The 25,365-nt window shown below is 37.8% G+C and overlaps 1 protein-coding gene across 8 annotated transcripts in view; it reads right to left on the bottom strand.

Moving 5' to 3' along the window:
* foxp1b (forkhead box P1b) overlaps positions 1–25,365 on the bottom strand; it is a 483,509-nt gene that overhangs the window by 302,325 nt on the left and 155,819 nt on the right. The window contains exons 1-2 of one of the 8 annotated variants that reach the window (XM_048547288.1): positions 12,342–12,359; positions 5,303–5,375 (exon numbers count right to left, since the gene is read on the bottom strand). The exons of 5 other annotated variants lie outside the window; for them this stretch is intronic. The gene's annotated coding sequence lies outside the window, so the exon portion shown is untranslated. Of the gene's footprint in view, positions 1–1,804; positions 2,002–5,302; positions 5,376–12,341; positions 12,360–25,365 lie in introns of those variants that run through there. 2 more of the 8 variants (XM_048547286.2, XM_048547291.2) reach the window with 2 other exon arrangements.

Here is a 25,365-nt window from a genome sequence, read left to right as displayed (position 1 = left end):
ATCACCACTACTAGAAAGTGGGCTCATCAGAAAGCAACTCAAAAGGCACTGTGTGAAAAGAAGTGGAAAATTAAAGCTGAAGCTGTCTAGGAAGGCTTTAATTTACTGGCGTGTACAGTATGCAAATGAGATTACACAGCTTAACTGCATCATTTATGTCCATAATAACGGCATCATCATTACAGGGCTCAAATTAAATTACACCATAATTAGCATATCAAAGTGATTGGTTAAAGTTTAAAACAAATACCCAATTTTGTTAATGAACAGCTGTAATTGTCATGTACACTCCAATGAAAACACCCTAAACAAATATATGCTTAACAATCAGTTTTCAAAATTCTAATGCTGAAAAAGCTATGAGAATCAAAATTGAAACAGTAAATTACCAAAAGGCTGATGATACAAAATTTAAAGATGTAGCTTTTCATTTTATTCACTAAAGAACCCATTAAACCATAAGCTCTGGAGAACTATGTAAATTATCTGCCTTTCAAGGTAGAGCTGGGGCAAATCCACTCCATCAACTAATGATGGACCTCATTACATGCAGAGAGTATTCATAATGAGGAAGCAGCCGCCCGCCATTCCACATTCTAACATAAATCCCTATGAAATGTTAATATCTCACTTCTAATTAGAGACTACCAAGTCCAAATGTGCCTTCATGGGTAATAAGTAGCAAAATAAATTTCTGCTTTAATAGAACATTGCACAAGCACCACATACATAGGTATTTTTTTAGAAAAATGTAAGAGCACTTGCAGTTTTTGCCTCCTTGCTGCTTTTGGTGACTACAGAATGTAATCAACTGACAGAAATGAAACCTTTGTCTTACAGTAATGAATACAGAATCCTACTATCCAAGTCTTCAAAGTCAGTATTAAAAATCAGGTGTGCACTGGAAAGAAATGTCTGCCTGGAATAATTAGACTGCATTTTCATAATCACATGAATCGAAAACAAAAACGACACAGAAATAATCATAACTCTATAAGAAAAAAAACACAGGTTTTATATCTGAGTTAGTCACATCATTACTGGCATCTATTTAAATATTTTACTATAATTGGTGCATAATTACCACAGTGAAACCCAGCTCATTTTAACTACACTAACTTTTGTAAACTGAAAGTATCATGTCAACCAGTTACATCTTTCTATAATACATTTTACTAAAGCACCAATAATTCGAGTGCTAAGAACTGCTCTAATCTGAATGCCAATTTCTCAAAGTAATCAAAGAGGGTAATTAAAGAAGAAGCCTGGCATTCGGTATCACAGATTACCAGGAGCTGCAAAATGTACAGCTGAAAAGCATGACTATGACAGAACACCCTTCATCACATTCCTTTACATTAACAGTCAACATGAAGCACCACTTCTTTACAGAACATCTGTTCAAATTTATATTAACAAGTTTACTATCAAAACCCTATTCCAGCTTAACTTGACAAAACTGGACCTTGGAATCACGACCTTCTCTTTCCTTCTGCTTTGCAGGTTAACCACATGTTTTACATATGTGGCTATTAAATGTTAATTTAAAAAGTTGAAAGTTAATTTTGTACTATTCAATAATTCTGCAAAACAGTTTGAAAAATACGAAGATGAAAAGGAGTTTCACACAGGCAGTAGTTAAATACAGTTGTCTAATTCACTTTCTTTACAATGACACATGTCCTAGCAGTTAATTCCTCTCTCTAAACCTTTCTCACTGTGGGTCGAACAGTCAAGCGCTAGGAAGACAACCTTCCAAAAACCATTTGTCCCTCCCACAGTGTCCCATTGTGGAACAACCTACCTTTGTTCTAGCGTACAGATAACTTACGAGCCTCAGTAACATGAGGATTTTGGAACGGATGTGAGGTCTCAGATGAGTTGCAAGCAGATGAGAGAAGATGGGCATGAATAAACTCAGCACTAGCTGACAGGCACTGCCAACAAAAGCAAGTATTTACAGCACTATTTACACTACAGTGAATACACCTCAGCCCGATCACGTTCAGAACTGATGGCTTCTTTTTTCTACAACTTGCAATTAAAACAAACGCACAGCTCTGTGATTGTTTTGGCGACTGAGGACAATGATACACAAAATCAGTATTTAATCACTGGGATATGTCTTTGGTGAGTAGCATGAGGGGTGACAGAGGTTCAGGCCTAAATCAGCATGCTTACCTTAATGTTCCTAATAAAAGGAACCTTCAAACTACTACTCTTGATAACTCAACTGAGGTGTAAGCAGAGCTCCATCTCAAGGAAGCAGGCATTCGCTGAAAGCTCTCTATAGTGCAACAGAGACACAAGTGATGCACATGGCCAGACATATAAACTACAGCAGCTAGAGGGAACTGTAATACTTGGGCAGCACGGAATAACAGGTTTACACACACAGTGCCCAATGTCAGAGGAAGAGAGCTGGTTAGGATTTATGTGACACCTTTTTCCGGGAAGCCTTTTGTGGATTTGTACAGTTTGTTTCTTATTGTCCACACTGCTGGCTCTAAACACAAGCTGCTAGAAGATGTTCCCTCTGGGGGCCCCCAAACCCTGCATACTGCCTCTACAGGGAGGTAACCATATTAGGATATGTATGGTAAAGTAAACAATAACATAGTTGCAATGAAATGGAATTTTTTCCAGCTAATGGTGTTTGTCAGTCCTCTTTTAGCCTTTCCCACTGTGTTTCTTTTTTGAAACACTGCTTTGTTTATGTAGGAATTTTTTGTCAACTTAAGACAAGCTTCAAACCTTTATACAAAATAAACAAGTACAGATTTTAATATTGCTCTACTGTGAGAGAAAATCACGTTTAGATCATTAAGTTACGCATGCAGTAGCTCTATTAATCAATGTAAGTGTTACAAAAATGCTAAATTCATTCATTCTTTTTGTACTCCCACCACACAAAAAACACACTTACAGCTTTGAAGAGAAGATGGTGTACATAAACTACTCTGGAAGTCACTTTATAAAAATGCACACCCAACTATAGTGCTGGAATAAAGCTCAATGCACAATGCAGACATATCAGAATCGATAAATCAAGGTAACACATATCAGTTCACAAGTTCAAAGCCATGATGGCCACGTCTCTGCATCTTAACACACAGCATTATCTTGACTACTCTTTTTTTATGGACAAAATCAGGTTTGGAAGGGGCATTTTTTCATTAGGATCTTGCAGATGTTTACATGTGCACATGTGGTGCAGGATGCTCCAGCCTTTTTTAGTTTGCTGTGCAATTACAAGCAAAAAATATTGAACAAGCCAACAAAATCACAAGTGTGAGACAGCTAGATACTGCTTTCCAAAGTTAAGACTTTAAATATAAACAGTGAATCATGTCATGCTGGGACTTTGTTGTACCATTTAGTTTCTCATAAAAGGCAATTTCTTTAAGCTAATAAACAATACTACACCATTCCAACTTGCAGTCTCTTTCGATGAGCATTTCAATTTTTTATATTTGATTAAATGTACTACTGATGTATTATGGTATGTAAGAAGCTTTTTTGTCTGCAAGTTAAAAGTCACTTATTCTTCTATCCATGCTTAGCACTCAACTGGTGTTAATTTAACTGAAGTTCAAGTAAAATGCAGCCAGCTTTTCTTTCAAAATTATGTCAACAATAACTTGTATGCATAAAGCAAATTCACAGAACGAAACAATCTGAGGTAGTTCACACAGGGGCAGTATGAAGCAAACACTGACACCAAATAACAAAAGATAGTTAATTAGGAAGGATGATCAAAAACTGGCTCAGTGGTAGGTTTTAAGACAATTTTAAAGAAAGAGAATTAAGAAGGAAATTTCAATGATGAAGGCTTTCGCAGCTGAAGATATCACTGGTAATAGCAGAAAGATTAAAATCTGGGATGTTCATGAGGCCTGAATTAAAGGAATGCAGATATTTTGGAGGGTGTTAGGTCTGGAGCCAATTGCAGAGTTACGGAGGAGCACGGCCACAGAGAGATCTAAAAATAAGAATGAGAATTTGAACAATTGTCACATTGTTTCATTGGGAAGTAATGCATCATTTAGAATGATTAAATAATGTGCTGCACTATGCTCTTGAAAACAATGTTTTTAAACTTAAAGGGCCTTTTACCCAGATGGTTAGTAACAGATTGAGAAAGTAGCACAGTCGAATCCATATCCCTTTAATATTCTCAATTACTTTCCATAAGAACTAAGTACATGTTACAGATACACAAACTTCATTGTGACAAAATGAAGCTAATGCAAAACCTCCATTCTTTCCATCCTGGAAAGTAACATCTCACCATCCATTCCCCACATCCTTCACCAAACCACCATAGTTTCTTGAATTGATGTCAATAAAAATCCAAAGGTACTGCAGTTAAAGAAATATTAGTTCTGCCTGTGCTGCTGAAAAAACAAAAGCAACCACTATTTTGACAAATCACAAAAAAGTCATTTTTTTTCGATTTCTTACAATCATTCTGTAGCAATGTAACATTCTATGTGTTCTCTTATTCCTAATGCAAGGGCCTGGGGGCTGTTTAACTTGTCACTATGTTTAACTACTGCTCTGGAGCTACCGAAGTACATTACCAGTAGTTACAACTCATGAAAAATATAGCGACAAAACTGCTAGTGGCAGAAACATTAAACTCTCTTGTTAGCAGTCACCCCCATGTGGCACTTTAGCACTAGCAAGTTGTTTATTAAGTTCTGTGCCAGGCAAAGGGATTAAATAAAGTTCTTAAGAATCAAAGTATTATAAATGCACAAAACAACACAGGTAGAACAATTAATTCTGCCAAATTTTTAAAAAATGTTTCTCTTAGTATTTAGTTTTGATGTATTTTTTGCATCTTAGATTCTTTCACAATTAATATATCACATAAATTTATTTCTAATGTTCTAGTCTGGCAAGGTCAGATGGACAACAGCACTAATGGGTGCCTACATCACAAGCTTCTGCAGTCACTGCTTGATGGTTACATCACCGTTGCTATGGCACTTAACTGACTATTAATTTCTGACAAAAGGTGATTATAAAACAGACAGCTGAATTCCAAGTAGATGTCTCAGTGCAACTAGAGGGTATAGCATTTAAAATAAAAATGGACTCTACAGGTTTTCCAATTATTTTAAAGCATTTTGCTGGAGAATAATCATGGATGTTTTACATAAATACACACATCTGTACTTTCAAAAATTCTCCAATGCTCTGCATTACTAAACCAAGTGGGCATAAGTTACTCATTAAACAACCATTGTAAATTCCAAATAAGGAATCTCTCATAAAGAACAAACCTCTTATTTACCTTCTTTTGAGTAGTATTTGCTTATTTAAAGCAATCTTCTGTTACTGCCACCTTTGCAATAACGCTTCTTACCCTGCAGACAAAAAATGATAAGAGTCTGATTGGATGTTTGATTGCAGTTACCACATCTCAGCATTTTTACTGGCACCAGAAAGCTACGTATAAATATAAATAAAACAAAATGCTTCCAACTGTACTGAATGGCGAATGACTTGCAGCAAAGTTAATAGAAACAATAAAGTTACAGGACGACTGCTTATCAGTACCAGCTAGTGCCAGGTATTCCCATAACAAACCCAAGCGTGTGTGTGTGTGTGTGTGTGTGTGTGTGTGTGTGTGTGTGTGTGTGTGTGTGTGTATATGTGTGTGTGTGTGTGTGTGTTATACAACACAGCAGATGAAACAATTTTTCATCTGATTATGCTTTCTAACTCCAGATGCCTCTGGACTTCTTTACAGTGCAAATCACTTCATGTATCACTGAACTTAGCCCTTTCTTCTTGTACTATAAGTAAGACCCATACATACAGATTACATGAGTAAAATCCTGCAACACAGTAGCAAAATAAAATGGGTGGAACCAGATGCCATCTGTACTGGTTCACGCTACATGCTTCCATATTTATTAAATTAAATGAAAATATGAAATGAAAGGAGGAAAAAAATCTTTTTTTTCTAGTATATGTACAAGCCCACAGCTTCTTCTCCCTGTATAATCCTCAAACACAAAACATCAATGCTTGAGCTGCTCTGAAAAGCAATGCTTTCACTGCACATTGCCTTTCTCTTTGACTTCAAAGTTTAGTAACAGCAACTGTTTCTACTTTAAGATCTCAAGAGACATGAAAAGGCATCCAAGGTGAAATAAAACAAAATCTGGCAGGAATCTTGTCTTTTCAGGCCTGTATTTCCAAATACAGTCTCCCGTTTATTAGATACCTAGTACAGATTACTGGCCCTCGCCAGAAAATTCAGAAACAGAAAATAGTTGTAAATGTGAAATTGAATATATGCAATATCATTCAGCACTTTGATTCAGTTTTCAACCCATATGAATATGCAATAGATTAGGCAAAGGTGTGTTGTATCCATTTCCTGTGATACCTTTACTTTGTTTCTCCTTTACTCTCTGCAGGAGACTGGCTAGTCAAGAAATGCCACAGTATAGTATTTTGCATTTCAATTTACTTTGCATGGAATTGATTGAACTTTGTACACAAGAAAGCCATATTAAAAAGTAGTTTAGATGATTAAAAGCCACAACTGACTGTTTTGAATATACATATTAAAATTTGCCTCTAGCAGATATGTGGGCACTTGCACAGTTAAATGTGAGGAAACTTCCCTGCAAAATACATAGTGGCTATTTTGTATCCTTTTTCTGAACAGATGGAATCTGGGCTGAATTCTGATCCCAAGCATTTGCAACCCGGTCACAATGCTTTCACTGCTGCAGGGGTAAAACTGGGCTGAAGTACTTTTGACTATTTCTGCTATACAACAGGTTTCTGTCATTGAACTACAGAGTCTTTGAGCCATATCCTGAATGTAATGGCTTGTACACCACACTGTGAGGGGCTGTTCCTAGTGAGCAGCATCTGAAGTACTGTTCAGCTGGAATTAAAAGCCAACACCAGCGGTGTGATCTCCAGAATGTCCAGCAATGACAGGTGTTTCTATCTGGCCTGCCGAATGATTCGCTGAGACTGGCACCACAGGCACTGGATACGTAATCAAGTGAAGAGCAGAGGTTTGTGGGAGAAATATCTCTGTGAGCCATGGCAGACTTGGTGCCATGAAAACGGGATGTTAGCTCAGTTTGGTTTACCAATTCTAAGTTGCAATACACCATCAATTTCAGATTATAGGAAAATACTACTGAGCCTGGAAAAATGAAGTAAAAACAGAATGTACTGGTCATGCTCAACAGGTCTGGCCGCATCTGTGCAGAAACAGAGTTTACATTTTAGGTCAATGATGCTTTGCTGTCCAACTGGAGAACATTAGAAATGTAAAAGTTTTTTCTTACTTTTTAACCCCACAATAGATGCCTTGGAGTGAGTTTCTTCTGGTGGCAGGTCACTTAGGGTGGAGCCTTATCTGGATCTGAGCAATATTGGCTACAGCAAAATATGGGGCAGAATTGCGTGACAAGTCCATAAGGCTGATCTCAACATCAGGAGCAACATGTGGCAACTTTTACACTTTTCATAAACACATGGCTAGATTCTCACTAGGCAGTGGCAAGCTGCCAATTGACAGTGATAAACACCATGTTAACAGCCCAACTCGCCTCATTAATACTCAGACTCCCATCAAACTCACCAAACAAGCTAGACATTGGGAAAACATGACCAGAGCGAGCACCTGCAGATTTAACTTTCTGCTTGATCCAATCAATCAGTCAACACTTTGGCTCTAACAGCTTGGAGCACAAAACATGGGTACTGGCCACAAGCACCCCATATTCACAGACATTGACATGTGATGTGCCAGCCTCATATGACTCTCAAGATACATCTCTGATTCATTTGCAGGACACTTCTGTTCTTTAATGCTGTACCTCAGGCTGCACTGGCAACTATGACTTAATGCTGCAGCTTGGACACTATGCACTCAGCAACATGAGCCCCCAGCTCATTTACTGGACAAAGCTACATTTCTGAGCTCTTCGCTTGCCATCATTGTACTCACACAGCGTCCAATACCAGTTAAAATCCTGTCTGGGGCATTCAGAGTCAGGATTCCCTCTTCGTAATGGGCAAGGAGCCAAATGATGGGTTACACAATACCAACAATGCCTTATTGTGGACTGTTTTCCTCATGGAGTCAGAAGAGGCAAGTATTACACAGGTAATGAAAGCAGATGGCACAGCTACTATTGTTTGGGCAGGTGGGAAGTGTGCTGAGTGAGTGAGTAGACAGTCACAGAGGGCATGCAGGGCTAGTGATGTTGGGGGTTTGGCTGAGTGAGAGTGAGTGGGTACGGTGTTGTAGGCAATATTGAGGATGGTAGAGCATAGGCCTTGCGGGGAGGTGGGTATAGTCAGACAGACAGGCTGAGCGCGAGGTATCAGAGAGAAGGAACTTACCCTGACCTTCTTCCTGCAATTCTACACATTCTTCAAGATGACCAAGACTGCTCTAACCTGGAAACCTCTGACCAGACTTGCATTGCAAATGCACTGATGGTCCCGGGGGGGAGGAAGAAGTCCTACTTGGCACTACCCCATCCATCAGGATCTCCAGGAGTCAGGGCAGAGGTCAGATGTGAGAGACACCAGAGGTTTATGGAATGTAATTAATAAGGTGAGTTTGGTAAAATAAGATAGTTCTCATGGCAATAAACCTTCCCAAAAATTTGATTCAATTTAGGCTTAGCCAAAAAAGAGGTAAGTTACTTTCACTGAAGTGATAAAAGTGGAGGTGTGAGCTGATAATCACTGGCTGATTGATGTATGCAGATATGCAAACATCCACACTACATGAAGTCACATTAGTTAATAAGGCAGCTGCAAGAAGTGCACAAAATTTAACATGCCTGCTATATTATGGGCCTTCCCTATAACAAAGCTGTATTGTCCCTTTCGCTGTATCTGCACATAGCCTGCTCCACAAGTTCATATGAGCACTCAAATGGGGTCAAGGAAATATTTTCTTTCTGGAATGGATAGGTCAGATTATTAAAGAAAAAGTCAAACTTAACTTCCCAGCCATTCATGTGTCATTCCAAATGGAGAGACTTTCCATGATGAGAAATACAAACTTGGGACAATCCTGTGAGTATTTAAAAAGATGGTCAGCTTACTGCCAGGGAGAGGACCAAAGTTAGCTCAAGACTGACCTGCTTCTTTCACCACTCTTTTCCTTTGCCTAAATCCTGGGTCACCCCTTAAAATTTCTCACCCCAAAATCATTATATCTCTGCTGTCTAAATATACGTTTTGAGCTCTTACAAACATATCTTAAGTTTTGCTCAGTTCTGTATTGATACAAAGAGATCAAGCTGAATGAAAATTATCTTACTTATTGAGTTAGTAGGGCAGGAACAGTGTAGATTTTCTAGTGATCTAGGAAGATTTGACTGTGCAGTCTTCCCTTCATCCCAATTACACTTCAAGCCACCAACGGAATAAATGTAACCACTCAGAACGAACACAACCAGAGTCACTCTAAAAATGTTTTGCTAGGGTTATGTCTCACCCTTTTAACTGCTCAAAATCCCAGGCTTCTTCCTTAGGCTTTTCCCCCCACCCCCAACTCATTACACATCTGTTGCACAAATGTAAATTTAGATTCTTACATCCATCAAGAGGGCCCAACAAAGTTTACAGTTATCCAAATTAGGTAAAACTCAGGTATTTGAGAATTAACTGGAGTTCTCTCATTTCAGGTCCCTCCAAGTTCAGACTCTGTTTGCAGCTTATTGCTCAGACTACAAGTAGATTTGTAGAAGGAAAATGTCACGCTGTTTAAGATTTCAGATTGAAGGTATGAGCAAGAGCAAATGGACTAGCTGGCTGATTTATACTTCCTGAGTATAAACAAATGGTTTGAAAATCCATCAATAATATTGTAGTGTTTGTAAAAATAGAACTATTTTCAGTTATCACCAAATAACTTAAACAATATGTAAGGTGGCCAGCTGTTTCATTTTCTGTTTCTCCCACAATCCAAGCAAAACAGGATTTGTTTTATAGGAATGCATTTTTAGAACTTGAAGCTCACTGTATTAACTACAGTGCAAAGACAAGCAGCAAGAAAGCTAAGAATTAAATTGCATTAAGTTGCATCCAACATACTTATCGAAATAACCACATGGTTGATCCAGCATTGACTCAAAAAACTGCCAAAGTAATCAAAATGAAAAAAACAGCATCTTGCAAAAAAACTCACAACTTCAAATTCTGCATAGCACCTAATGTAGTCACTTTGCTCAGTATATTACCATGTGAGACATTTGAGTCAATCTCTGAACATCTGTTGGACCTATAATTTCAGACAGCAACCAAGTCATGACACAGTAGCCACAAATATGCAACTTAGATACATATATACACATGGGGGGATGGTTTGCTTTGGTTCAACTTGGACATCCTATTTGTCTTCACGATTTTAAACAGACTTTTTCTTGCATTAATCAGTCACAAATCTGCTTTCAGTTGAAATTTAAAAATGCAAAAGCAGACTTTAAAACCATTTTGGCTCTATTCTGATTAGAAACCAGAACCTGACCCTGACTACAAGGCCCACGTACTATTGGATGCATATCTACAGATGTTTCACCCTGAAAAATAAACAAACAGGAACTCCCGAAGGTTGGGCTGAGCAAATGTTTTCTTTTAGCTAACACTTTAAGGGTTAATTCTCATATGATGCATAAAAAGAGCAAAAAATATGTAGTTAACTGTATGATCTTAAAATGTACAGTATACGTGTAAGAAGAAAATTATATGTGACATTTGAAAAGCACCAACAGAAAAAATGCATTAAAATTCATACAAAATCCAAGGCAATCGTAGTACTTGCACTATCCCATATTAATGATATGACTATTTCTTGACTCACAAATCAGCAACTGAGTTGAGTTTACACTGCGCAAATACTGGTGAGTATTGAACTCTGGAACTACTTTAATTATCCGCTTCCAATGATTACAATGTAAAAAATGCAGAGCTTTTTTCTTCTCAAATAGTCTAGCAGCAGTTGTATCATTTATGAAGATATGTGCCTGGGGATTATTAATTAACCTTGGTATTTGCAGAGCATTCCCCAGTTTTCATACGACATTCAATTTGTTCAGATGAGCTGATTTACAAAATTGATGAGTTTTACAGCTATAAATACACTTTGGAAACACTACCAGAAACACAATTAGTACAATGCAGAGTTGCTTTGAACACAAGGTTGAAAAACTGGTCTGTTTCTCAATTTCATTGGAGTATAGCTGCTGGGTGTGTCTTTTTGTTGACCTTTGCTGTTGGGCATTTAAATATTTACATGTACAAGGGTTTTAAAGCAGTACCATTTCTTTGAGGAACATTGTGCAATGCAATGGTTAACAGCAAGCACCCACCCTCCACCCTCCTCAACCAGTATGTGTGAAATAGGAAAGTGATGCAAACAATTATCATAAAGCCATTAAGTGCATTTGTTATCAGTTATAATGATGAGTAATCTCTGTCAATTGACAGAATACAATACTATTATTGAAGCCATAGACTGAAAATAATTAGGTTCGTTTCATATTATGGGGCATTTTCAGAATTAGACAATGAAAAAAATTCTCTTCCATCGAAACTGCAAATACAAAATGAGTTAAGTAACAGCCGAGTTCACTCCCAGAAAAGGAGAACAGATCTAGATTGCACAAAATGCCCTATGCAAAATGGATAACCTACAGTGCCATTATGCAAAGACTATTTTTATGGATGACTGTCTCCCCAACAACAGGCCAGCAGCTCTGTCAGTTCTGTTCTGTAATATCAGGTTTCCAAACTGTGGTCCTGCTACTCACAGCATCACAGACTAACATCTCTAGTGTGCTATTAATATCAATGAACAGCAGATTCCATTTCCACGTAAGAAAATCTTCATGTTACAGTAGTCATTTCACTGAGGCAACAGAGTCAGAAAACAATATTAACTGGTGGTTCTAACTGCCTCAGACTGCTGTGTATTATCCTTTTCAAGGAGAGTGCACAAAGGCAGCTTTATCATGAATGATACCAGCAGGACCTAGCGATGGAAAAATAATGAACTAGTTTGATGTACCATTTATGTTTTAATGACTACAAACACATAATACTTTGGACACAGGGGTTAAAATTACTTTGGACATATGCTTTTAAGCACTCCTTGAAACCACCTGCATGCAAGTACATACTGTCCATTCCTGAGACCGTAAGCTACACAGAACTATTCAAGTACGCTTCAGAAACTTCAATCTGTTAGCAGTTTAAAGCTTATGAATGTCTTTTCACACTTTTATCTAAACAACAAAAAACATACTGAAAATATAACTACCAACAGCGCTTACCCATTAACTGTGACATGAGAAAAGCTTTTGATTGTCCTGGAATCTCCGGGGGCTGTGAGGCTGAGTTTTTTTTAAAAAACTAACTCCAATATTCAACATCAACTCCAACAGACTGCAGTATAATGAAGGACTGAAGGTATGTGATCTAAACACAACAAAAGCCACTGCCTTGCTCTACATTAAATATTCAGGAAGAGGCCCCTTTGCATAAACACAAACAGTCAGCAAATGAGCAACTGGTACAAGTCAGCTGCTTGCTGAACCATCTACCTGTCCTACTTTTAGGTGAAAAGTCACTGAAATGTTTGTGATTATCCTAAATGTAAACTAAGTTCTTTGCCTGAACAGTAATTTACTGTTCTCTCTCTGATACTCCAGTCACTCTTTGATCTAATTTCCAATGCCCCAGTTTCATTTTTGTGTATCTTTTAAATTTTATCAATGCATAAAAAATGTTTTCAAAGCAGCAACTCAATGGCCAGAGACATGCAAATGTGTTACATTCCGGCCAGAATATCCAGGCAGTCTGGATTAGCCAGTCTGAAAAGCCTAGATTGAAACAAACAAAACAGAAACACAGCCCTGAAGAAAATCAGCTGCATAGCTTTGGATACTGACTGATACATACTGATGTAAGGAGTCAAAGATGTCATTTTCATGCAAGCTGTACTTGCTAGAAGCAGGGAGAGAGTGGGACCTCTCAAAAATAAACAGAGTGTAGTATTTCAAAGGGAAGGGATACAGGCATTCCATTGTTGAAGCCAATTATCAGTGGAAAATAATAACAACAGATGGATTGAGAGTTGCTGACTTATTTCATGCACTCCATTGCTGTCCAACAGATGATGAAATCCTAGAGTCATCTCAAATAGTCAAACAGTCCTCAGTGCAACGGCTCAGACTACAGATGGGGTCATTTTAGCAGATTTGATTCTGCCATATGTAATCTTTTGAGTGTTTTAAAGAGTGTGCTTTCAATGGTGGGCAGCTGCAACAAATGTCACATAGACAACTAACTAGTTTTATCACTAACTACCCAGCAAAACACCACCCTCCCACTCAAAATCAAAATGCCACAAGTTACTTGTGTATGATGAATCCTTAAAGTATTGTTGAACAATAAACGGAACAAATTAGAATTTGAAAAATTAATTGGCTACAGAATGGTGACAAACGTATTTCTACCATAAGTGTATGCATTGACGGCACTTTATAATTACAGTAAATAAACAAAGCTACAAAGTTTTGACAATTTTAGAGAAACATACGCATGGATCTTTAAGGAAACCTTAACCACTTACCATAGACGATACTGGTACATAAAAGCTGCCCGACATTTTCTTTATCTTAAAACTTTTATAACGAATGCAAGAAATGTTTTGACTGAAATTCCTGCCATGACAGCCACATCTAGCAACTGCCACTTTGTAGTAATTTAAACTGCACAAAGATAGAAAGAAGCCAGATTTGGTCCCCTGAGGCTTTAATCTATGGCAGCTATCCCTTATTCAGCTCACAGAAGACACAATAAACCACAATGGGAGCTTCTGTTGGAATTTGAGTCTTGAACACCCATATTTCAATGAAAGGGCCCGGAGATAGAACTGCAGAGTCTGATAGATATCATAAATGTACAGAGCTTGGAATGGAAGAAAGAGGGGTCCCAGAAGCAGTAGAAAATCAACACAGTACATTTAATTAACTTTTTGCCCGAGTTAGAATAAGGTCACCATATGAACTGAATTTGCAGGATTGTAGAGATATGGCATACAGCATAATCTCTCATTCACACATAACCATGTATCTATAAACGGTGCATTACACATCAGAAACTGTGTTTCTGTGCAAGGTGCCAATAAATATAATAATGCTTGTATGTATGCCACTGTTTTTAATATTAGCTGGGCTATCATTTGAGAGCATTGCTTAGATAAGTATTTGTTCACTGTGGTCAAGTTAAAAAAACCTGATTCCACGGAAGAAAATTTGGCTTAGAAATTGCCAACTACCAGATTAATACAACCTATCATGGAAATGGCTTTAATTACTTGTTCGCTTTCTGTGCAAAGACAAATGATTATGGCGACATACTTCAAAAAAAAGTTAACAATACAATTTTCTAACTGTTACTAAAATAAATATTTGTTGAAAAGGTTCTGTTTGTTAAATGCATACCAAGGAATACAATGTTACTTTTATATCACCATTACTAAACAGCAGTAAAACATTACCACAATTGTTTTACAGCAAATGTTTCTTTTAAATGCAAATGAAATAAGCAAACAGACATTCTGAAGAAAAGCAGCTAGTTTTTCCTGTGTGCAGCCCTGATCCCATCAATTACATATTATGGCCAATGTTGAAATGTTATTGCTGGTTAGATACATGTTCTACTGAAGTCTAATTTCAAAGCTCTTCCAACATGTCTATGTCACACAATCCAAATGTTGGCAGTAAAACTTTGAATGTTGCTGGTGAAGTGTCAGTGAGAGTCAATGACGGAATCCTGTCAACCACTGAAGCAGTTCAACAATGAAAGTTGGTGAGACCTTGAGGAGTTTCAATCTTTCAACTATGAAACAGTATAAAATCTGATAAACAGTGAGGTTCAAGAATAATGGATACCTCACAACGCATCACAAGACTATAACCGAATCAAGGGGTGCAGGTGATATTATGAACCTTGACAGTAAAGAGATAGAGGTCATGCGAATTCTGAGATTAGGTTACTACCTTTAGCTTGTCCTATTACCTTATATGATACGAGTTATAACATAAATGAAGAATATAGAATTCTATAGCTAAAACGTTTATGATTTTGAGAGAGCTTCAGGCATTTCTTGCCATTTTCACAAGCGTTCCAGTGTCGCACTGCAGTGGTCAATGATGTGTTCTGTCACAGGCAAATATCGCGCTCATTTGTGACATCATTACTGCAGGATGACTTACTGAAAGATAACATGCAGCAGTTTACAGGAAAAGGCTAAGAAAGGCTCACAAAATTACAAGCATTTAATCAATAACGATCTCAAGAATCTGTGAAACAAAATAGACCTATTTAATTCTCATTTTAGGACAAAATGCAGTTTGAAAATTTCTATCTTCATTTGTAATACTGAGCAAATACTGTAAGACGAGCTTTACACTATCTATTTTGCATTGCAGTGTGTACCTAAGATACTTTAATTGCAGGATCGTCATACATCAGTAACAGGCAATTACAATGCTTAATGTACAGGGAATCTTAATTTTTTTTATATCTCTCTACCTCCCATCAATTAAACCAGAGCTAATAAAGGCCTGTATAGAGAATCATGAATACTGCTCAGGTGTATGACGCCTTAGAGGGTTCTTATGTCAATCAATAAAATTCACATAATAGGCACCGGAAGTAGAAGGCTGCTGTTCAGATGTTGCCCCATTACCTAACCGCTTTATATGCAAGTGGTTTTGCCAAGAATTGAAGAGGTCTGGCAACAATGAAAAGATCTGAGCATACACAGCTTTGTTTCATTCAGTTTATGCAAATAATATGGCTATTAGCAGACAATTAACATTCTGAAAGCCCATTACTTAAATAAAGATATTTAAACTATACAAATCATAAAATGCATTTTCCTTCCTTTTTTGTTGCAATCATGTATAGTCAAGAATGATACTACTGAATACTAGGTTAAAAACAATAATCTTATTGAAGAGAAGAATTTTCCTGCAACTTCATTAAGGAATAGCCACATGAGCCTATCTTACTTTAGCATTTTCAGTCACGAATACTTTTTCCCTTATTCCTCCCTTCTGTTTCATATAAAACTGTAACCCATTGCATACGATATTAAATAAATCCAATCATAAAGCAATGGATCTGCAAGTTTATAGCAGTTAATGGGTTAAAAGAGCAAAACTAAACAAATTAAACCATAATTAAACTTTTATATTTGATCACAGCTCAAAAAAACAAATCAGTTAACAATTTTCAAGATGTTTGAGTCTCGCCATCAAAAATCAGGGATAGGTTCCTGGGGCACCTAAGCTACTGAGCTATACTCCTGCCCCTGGATTCCTGCTAGGTAAACTGAACAATAACTTAGTGGACAGAATAATAATAAAGTGGCACAAGTATACTAGCTGAATTTCTAATGAATTGATATTTGTTGCTTACAGGAATGGGGTCAGAACATTATTTTTAATGGGGTTTGCTACATCAGGTTGCAAGAAGAATAACTGTTAAACTGTGGGCATGCAGCAACTTTAAAAATCAACCACTGCACTGCAAGAGGTAAAGTCAGAAGTCAAACAACACCAGGTTACAGTCCAACAGGTTTATTTAGAATCACACAAGCTTTCGGAGCGCAATCTCTTTGTCAGTTGTAGTGAGAGAATGGGGCACACAACAAAGAGTTTACAGGCAGAGAGATCAAGGGCAGAGATATCAAAAGACCATACAAACAGTATGAGAGAAGTGTCAGATAATAAGTGTCTGCAGGTGACAAAGAGTGTTAGACAGTGTGCAACTTGTTTATAAAGTCAATGTCAGTGCTGGGGTGTCATGACAATCAGGCAGAGCCACAGGAATATACAAAAAGTGACATCTCAGGTCAGACATTGAGCTTTGTTCCACCCCAGTCCAACACCGGCACCTCCAATGAAAGAGGCACAGAGTTTGCAAATACATACGGCACCATGTACTTGTGCCTAGGTTTAGATAGTATTTGTTACACCTGGTTGTCAGTGATATAATATATCTGAGGTAAAGTCTAGCTATCTTGTTTTATATGGGAAAAACCTTTGTCAAAATAATGCCTTTGGCTAATGGCACTGATTGTTATTTATGCATAAATGCTACAGCAGCATCAGGTAACTCAAGTATCCAAAAACTGCTGTTCAAGTTGCACTTCTCAGTGATTATCTTTGCAAAAACAGTATCTCACTGTCTAGCTCATCACTGAAACAAAAAGAAAGGCTTTCCATTTACATTGCACCATTCATGACCACATGGACATACGAAAAGCCTTCACAATGCTACATCTTTGAAGTGTTCTCATGTTACAATGTAGTGAATGTGATGGCTAATTTGTGCACATTGACCAGGAGGTCACCAGGATAACTCATCTAATATGCTCTAAAATAGTTTTACATCTACCTAACATTATACACAGGATGTCACTTTAACACTAGTTATAGGTGACAATAACAATGAAAAAGCTCCACTATTTAATCTTACTTTATAGATTGATAGCAAATGTTTTTAAAGATTAAATATATTTATAAACCTTTTAACAGTCTTTAAATTATGTTTAATGTAAATAACAAGCATTTAATCTAAAATTCAAGTTAATGACGCCAACAAAGTACTGGTTTGAGCTTAATATTGATGTACGCTAGCATTAACTAGCATTTGGAAAGTTTGCGACACAAGATAATCATGAAGAAAAGTTCAAAATCAATATTTAATATTATCACAGTTTCAATACAGAACAAATTTCTGTAACTGCATTAAGACGGTTGAGAAGAATCTGGGTACTGCCATCCTCACAATGTGTTTTAGTGAGTTTACAAACAATTTTACAAACAACACCCATCTGTTGAGAAATCCTAAGGTGCACAGCAGGCGAACTTTTTTTATCATGCAAATCTAAAATGGCATATCATGATCAGTGCAGTTTTTTTACTCATTCACAGGATGTGGTTGTCATTGGCTGGGCCAACATTAATGGGCCTCCTGTAATTGCGTTTGAGAGGGTGATGGTGAGCTGCCTTCTTGAGTTGCTACAGCCCATGTGGTAAAGTGCTAATAGCAGGGGTGTTCCACGATTTTGACCTACATAGATCTGAATCAAGATGGTGTGTGTCTTTGAGGGGAAACTTGCAGATAGTGGTATTCCCATTTATCTGCTGCACTTATCCCTCTAAGTGATGGGGGTAGCTCTTTTCAAAGATGCTGCTGAAGAAGTCATGTCAAGTTGCTTCAGTGTGACTTGCAGATGGCAGCCAATGTGCTTTGGTCATAGGAAATCAATGTTTAAGATAATGGTTGACTGCTTTGTTCGGGAGCATGTCGGCCACACCCTTTGAAGTGCTGTTGGAGCTGTACTCATCCAGGCAATTGGACAGCATCCTATCAAACTCCTAATTTGTGCCTTGAAAATGTTTGGGGAATCAGGTGACGAATTAATTGCCACAGAATTCTCAGCCTCTGACCTGTCCTTGTAGTCACAACAGTTACACGGCTGGTCAAGTGCGGGTTCCAGTCAAATGGTGATGTGGAATTCAGTAATGGTAGATGTCATTGAATGTCAAGGGAAAATGGATAAAATCTTCACAATTGTTTATCAGCCAGAGCTTAAATTTTGTCCAGGTCCTGCTGCATATTGACAAGGACCGTTTCAGCATCTGAGGAGTCATTAATGGTATTGAACATTGTGCAATCATCAGCAAGCACTCTGACTTCTGACCTCAAGCTGGATGAACAGTAACAGATGGTGCAGTTGAAGATGGTTGGGCCTCAATGACTATCTTGAGGAACATCTGCAGCAATATGCTGAGACTGAGACGATTAAGTTCCAAGAGACATAACCATCTTCATGTGTACTACCTATGACTCCAACTAGTGGAGAGTTTTCCTTTTGACTCCCAGTGACTTCAGGTTTGCTAGGGCTTGTTGATGTCTCACTCAGTCGAATGCTGCCTGGCTGCCAAAAGTAGTCACTCTCACCTCACCTCTTGTAACACCATGTAGCGGCGCCACCAACTGGACTGTTTTCCTGAGCTCAATCAACCAAGCTTACTGAGTCAAGCTGAGCCAAAGTAGTTCATGAGGGGAAAAAAAGAGATAAAACCTTGATGCTATTCTTGTACAAAAGTGAGAAACCAGCTCATTGAGACTAGTCACACACTATTTAATAGAATATTTTAATGGAGTTGATGTGTGTTCTGAGAGGATACTTATGAGTTAGGAGGAGGAGTCGGCCATTCAGCCCCTCAACCTGCTCAGGCATACAACAGGATCATACATAGCTGGTCTGATTACTCTATCTTCGTACCTACCCCTGAGAAGCTTTAACCCCCTTGCTTAAAAATAATCTATCTACCTGAGCCATAAAAATACTCAAGAATTCTTCTTCCACCATTCTTGGAGGAAATGAGTTTCAAAAGCTCACAACCCTGGTGAAAACAAGTTGCTCCTCTGTCTTAAAACAGCAACCTCTTACTCCTTGTAGACTCTCTGACAAGAGGAAACATTTTTTTCCACACTTGACTGGATTTGATTTTTTGTTGTCACATGAACCTAAGTACAGTGAAAAGTTTTGTTTTGCGAGTAGTACAGGCAGATCATAACATACAAGGACATACAGATCATAAGGTGTTTAGATAGAGCAAGGCATACAAGGCTACAGCTCCCCAAGAACTGCACAAGAGCATGCTCAACATGTGATTTGGAAATGGAGAGGTCCATTCAGCAGTCTAATAACGACACAGAAGAAGCTGTTCTTGAGTCTGTTGGTAAGTCTGTTCTAGCTTCTGTATATTCTGCCTGACAGAAGAGGCTGGAAGAGAGTACTACCAGGTTGGGAGGGGTCTTTGCTGACATTGGCAGCATTTCTGCGGCAACGAAAAATGTAGATGTAGTCCATGGCCATGAGGCTGGTTTTCATGATGGTCTGGGCTGTGCACACATTCACCTCGCCAAAGCTTTTATACGTTTTGATTAAGTTACCTCTTACTCTTCTAAACTCCAGCAGATACAAGCTCAGCCTGTCCATTTTTTTTCATAAGGCAACCTGCCCATTACAGGTATTAGTCTTGTAAACCTCCGAACTGATCCCAAAGCATTCACAACATTCTTTAAGGAATGGGGTATTCCAGATGTGGGCTCACCATTGACCACATTACTTCACATATGGTCTTACCATCATGAAAGCCAACCACGAAAGCCTCTTCTGTCAGGCAGAATACGCAGACGCTTGAACAGACATACTAACAGATTCAAGAACAGCTTCTTCTGTGCTGTTATTAGACTGCTGAATGGACCTCTCCAATGCCAAATCAAATGTTGATCATGCTCTTGTGCAGTTCTTGGGGACTGTAACCTCATATGCCGTGTTCTGTATGCCTTACCATTGAACACATTATTTCCCATTTGGTCTTACCAATACCCAAATTACTTTAGATGTAGGAAAGGAACTGCAGATGCTGGAGAATCTGAGATAACAAGATGTGGAGCTAGAAGAACACAGCAGGCCAAGCAGCATCTTAGGAGCAGGAAAGCTGACGTTTCCGGCCTAGACCCTTTATCTCCAGCTTTCCAGCTTCACATCTTGTTATCTTACTTTAGATATGGTCTTGCCAATGACCTCTTTAAGTGAAACATTACTTCCCTACTTTTGTATTCAATTCACCTCACAATAAACAATGACATTCTATTCATTTCCTAATCACTTGCTGTACCTGCATACATACTAACCTTTCTTTGCAAAACATGCACTAGGACACCTACTACTCTGGTACTCCCACTCTGTTTTCTTTTAGCTAGCCAATCTTCTATCTGTACCAATATATTACCCTCTACATCATAAGTTTTCATTTTCTGCAGTATCATTGATGTGCGATGCCAGCTTATGGCAATATTGGAAAAGTCAGATCAGCCACTAAAACCTGGCTTATACACCATAAGTTTCATTTTTGCTATTTGATTACCATGAAAATCAGTTACAAAGCACATACATAAAAGTTACAAATGTATTTTTAATAAAACAGCATCAAAGGTTTATTACAAACAAAAGGAAAAAGAATGAAATATATTACAATGTACACAAACTAGTTGAATTGGCCATATTATAAATATCAGGAATAGAAGTTCAAACCTTTTACCCTCAATAACAATCTTACAAATATTCAGAAATCAGTGGATGGTTACCCTGTCCTTTAAACTTTCTTTTCTTAGTTGGCATTCCTCTAATTCACTTCTGCAGCTTTCTTCTTACTGGCTTCTTAAATACTTTTAGAACAGACTTACTGGTTTCCTATACTTTCAGCATCCAGAAGTTTTCTTCTAAGTTACTCAGGACTTCAGCCGGAGGCTAAACATTTTAGAGACTGCAGCACCTTTTTGCTCTGACTGAATCTGCAAACACTGCCTTATCTTCTGAACTACTTAATCTTTCTCCTTATGTCATAAAGATACATTGTTGCTAAGTGAAAGCCAATTTTTTTCCTGTTCTTCCCTTGTTTCCAATGCTCTGAACTGTTCATCCCAAACTCAACCACAAGGCTGTAAGACCCCATTAAACCTCTATGGAAACTTATTACATCCCAATACCATTCAGAAAATTATCTAAAATTAAACTAAATCTCCTACTTCCCTTCTTAACACACAACACAAAAATATAAATCAAACTTGGAGCTATTCGTGAGTCTGTCCGTTCCAGATTCAAGTTTAAAAATAATACCAATATATCATTAAATTTTATGACAAGTACTACTTGTCAAATTTCTTCTCAAATCCGAAGTACAGTACATTGACCAGTATCCTTATTCACAGCATATTATTTCTTCAAAGAACTCTCATAATTGGTTAAACATGATTTCCCTTTCAGCAAACCATGTTGAGTTTGCTTGATTACCTTGACATTTTCTACATGCCTAGCAATAATGTCTCTAATAGGAGCTGTTAACATGCTTCCTGTTTTAACTGGCCTGCAGTGCCCTGGTTTTTGCACCCCATTTTGAGTAAAGAAGCTACATCTGCTGTTTTCCAATCTAGTAGAACCCTGCACGAATCTTGGGCATTTTGGAAAATTAAAGCCAACATATAAAATTTCTCACTTGCCACTTCTTTTACAACCCTACGATGCAGTCTGTTCTGAACCAGGGACTTCCCAGTCCAAATGTATTTGTTCAGTACCCCTTCCCTGCTGATCGTAATTTTACAACTATTTCTGGGGTATTATTTGGATCCTCTCTAATGAAGGACAGTGCAAACTACCCATGCAGTTCATCTGACTGGGGAACAAGAACCACTTCAACCAGGCAAGAACATATTGAAAAATGTAATTTTAGACAGAATTGCACAAAAATATTTGAACATCGCACTTGGAGTATTGCATACAATTCTGGTCACCGCATTATAAGAAGGATGTGGAAGCTTTGGAAAGGGTGCAGAGGAGATTTATTACGATGTTGCCTGGTATGGAGGGAAGGTCTTACGAAGAAAGGCTGAGGGACTTGAGGCTGTTTTCGTTAGAGAGAAGGTTGAGAGGTGACTTAATTGAGACATATAAAATAATCAGAGGGTTAGATAGGGTGTATAGGGAGATCCTTTTTCCTAGGATGGTGAAGGCGAGCACGAGCAGGCATAGCTTTAAATTGAGGGGTGAAAGATATAGGACAGATGTCAGAGGTGGTTTTTTTTACTCAGAGTAGTAAGGGAATGGAACGTTTTGCCTGCAACAGTAGTAGAGTCGCCAACTTTAAGTACATTTAAGTTGTCATTGGACAAGCGTATATAGATTTAAATATATAGATATAGATATAGATTTAAATAGATTTAATTGTTGTCATTCCCAAAGGCAGTTATTATAGCTGAGTATGCTTTGAATGCTTGATTGAGTTTGACGAGCCCCAAAATTGACTTATCTCAGCAGAGGATCTTGTTCACATTTTGACTGACAGAGTTAAGAGGCTATTAAGGAATTATCCATCTTAGATGTGGTCACTCAAGAGAAATATATTTGTTTGTTTATATTACAAATTGATCATGAGGGCATTTAAGATCTCTGAATTTCATGAATGAGTTTATTTTCAGTATCTTATGTGATTGTGAGCTCCCTTGTATCATCAGAAGCTTAATCAATTTGCATCTCCACTCAGTTTCTAAGAACTAGCCATAGTGGGTACTGGGTGAGTTATTAAAGAGGTGGCACGTGGTATTTAAAGAGAGGGCATAATCCATTTTATGAAATGGGGCTAAAGCCTCAGGAAATTAGAGTAGACTCAAAGCAGCTTACCACAGCATTCCCCTCCTCCATGGCCATTTACAAACTGCCACCGACAGCCACTCACTCACTTACTTTCTGCAAACCACCACCTCACTACACACCCCCACTTATTTTTGAACACAACCTGTGCATTTGGGGTTTATTCTCTTAAGATGGCTCTGCCACGTCAGGAGATTTGCCAATTCAGGCTTCATCCGCCATGGTAAAACTCCAGATCCAAGACACACATTGTCAACACAATGCAAATAAAATTGCTTTTAATTCAGAATTCTAACATCTGCAATATTTCCTTTTGTTACAGTAGTACATACATTGTATTAATCCTCCCCACAGCTATCCAATGCAAACTCTTTGATATTTTCTTGTTAAAATTGAATTAGATTCTGAAGGCTATTAGTACAGCTTTTAACAGGTTTGAATGGAAGTCAAGGTCCATTTTAGCACTACATTTATACTTTCAAAACTAGGACTTCATTTTACCCACACCAAAACACAAGACATTTAAATCTACAAATTTCCATCCCAAAATTATTCCAATAAATGTTTAATTATCCTGTGAATAATTAAATTTCAACACTTTTTTTTCACATGCAGAACAATGGATCGTAAGCATGTGCAATTTTACAGCGGCTCATTATGGCTTTATGATTTGTAAGGATCTGCTGCAGCTGTTCTGTTCAATTTCGCAAAGTACAACTTATCCAAAAGTTACAAATTTGACAGTTGACTAGAATGCGGTCAACAATAATTGCTCTTCCAGAATTCAACACAGCAAAATTTGATATAGCAAGGCAAGCTTGGATGTTTTAGTTGGGTGTAACATTCATTTCTTTTCTTGCAGAGTATGGGTTTAAAGTAAACATCTGGTCTCCATAGCCACAATAGAGTGCATTCACTTTCAATCCAAATTTAAATTAACAAGTTTTGGAAACAATCTTTTACAGTTTGGAAAATGTCGGCTAACCTTTCCAATGTTTCCAAAACTATTTCATTCCAATGAATTGAGGTTGATTAAGTTACCATTCTAAACAAGGCAAAATTTCCTGACATTTTAGAATTTCTCATTTGGCAGCAATACCAGAAATTCCACAATGAGAGAGTGCACAATGCCCAGGCCCCTGGCTGACAGAATCACAAATTATTCCTAACCGTACAGATTGCAGTTCACCACTGCTGGGATCTACATTAAACCATACGCATGATTTGCATGTGGGTAAGTCAGAATTTATCTCTTCATCATCATAAGCAACAATTTTGATACAGAATAAATAGGATAATGAAAATGTAACAGCTGTTGCCCTTTTTTCAGACACTTGAGGCTTTTTTGCCAAAGGAAATTGGATGCAAAAATCATTCCCACTGCAACCTAACAACTAACCCCGTGGAATTTCTTTAGAAAGTCCATTCATTTAGCACCACACCAACTCTCAGAGTCATCTTAAAGCACTTTTCACACAATTATTCTTTGAGATATCATAACTGCTATGATGCCAAAAGACAAAATAGTCACTTTGTGCACTGAAAGGTTCTGTCGACAGCAAAACAATCAACAATCGACTTTAATCTGTTTTGATGCTACTTAGGAGGGGAATATCAGATACAGTAGAAGCTCTAACATGCATCTGAATTAGCAGAACTCTGCTCTAAGATTTTATTTGAAGAATAGTATTTCCGATAGGACAGCACTCCCCTAGTTTTGAGCTGGAGTGCCAGCCTTTAAGTGCCCCAGTCACAGTCTTCTGATTGAGCCATATTAACACTATCAACCGGGACTGGCAAGTAATCTAACTTTCAAGAATGACTCCAGTTGTTTTGAAAGTTAAAATTTCACAATACCAGTTACGATTTGATTTATTTTATTTTATTAGAATGAAATGGGGTGAGAAATTCCAACTGCAATGTTGCCATGTCCATCTGGCCTTGCAATGACCCTGTCCCAGGGAGAAGACTTTTTAAATATCAAGGCCAAGACACAGACTCAGCAGGGTTTTACAGTAAAAACTTGCCATAGAGAGAACATGCTTGCCAAC

This window comes from Stegostoma tigrinum, chromosome 11, assembly GCF_030684315.1.
Source record: "Stegostoma tigrinum isolate sSteTig4 chromosome 11, sSteTig4.hap1, whole genome shotgun sequence".
Classification (NCBI taxonomy): Eukaryota; Metazoa; Chordata; class Chondrichthyes; order Orectolobiformes; family Stegostomatidae; genus Stegostoma; species Stegostoma tigrinum.
Note: the sequence above shows the minus strand (reverse complement) of the source record. Positions and strands in the feature narration are given on the sequence as shown.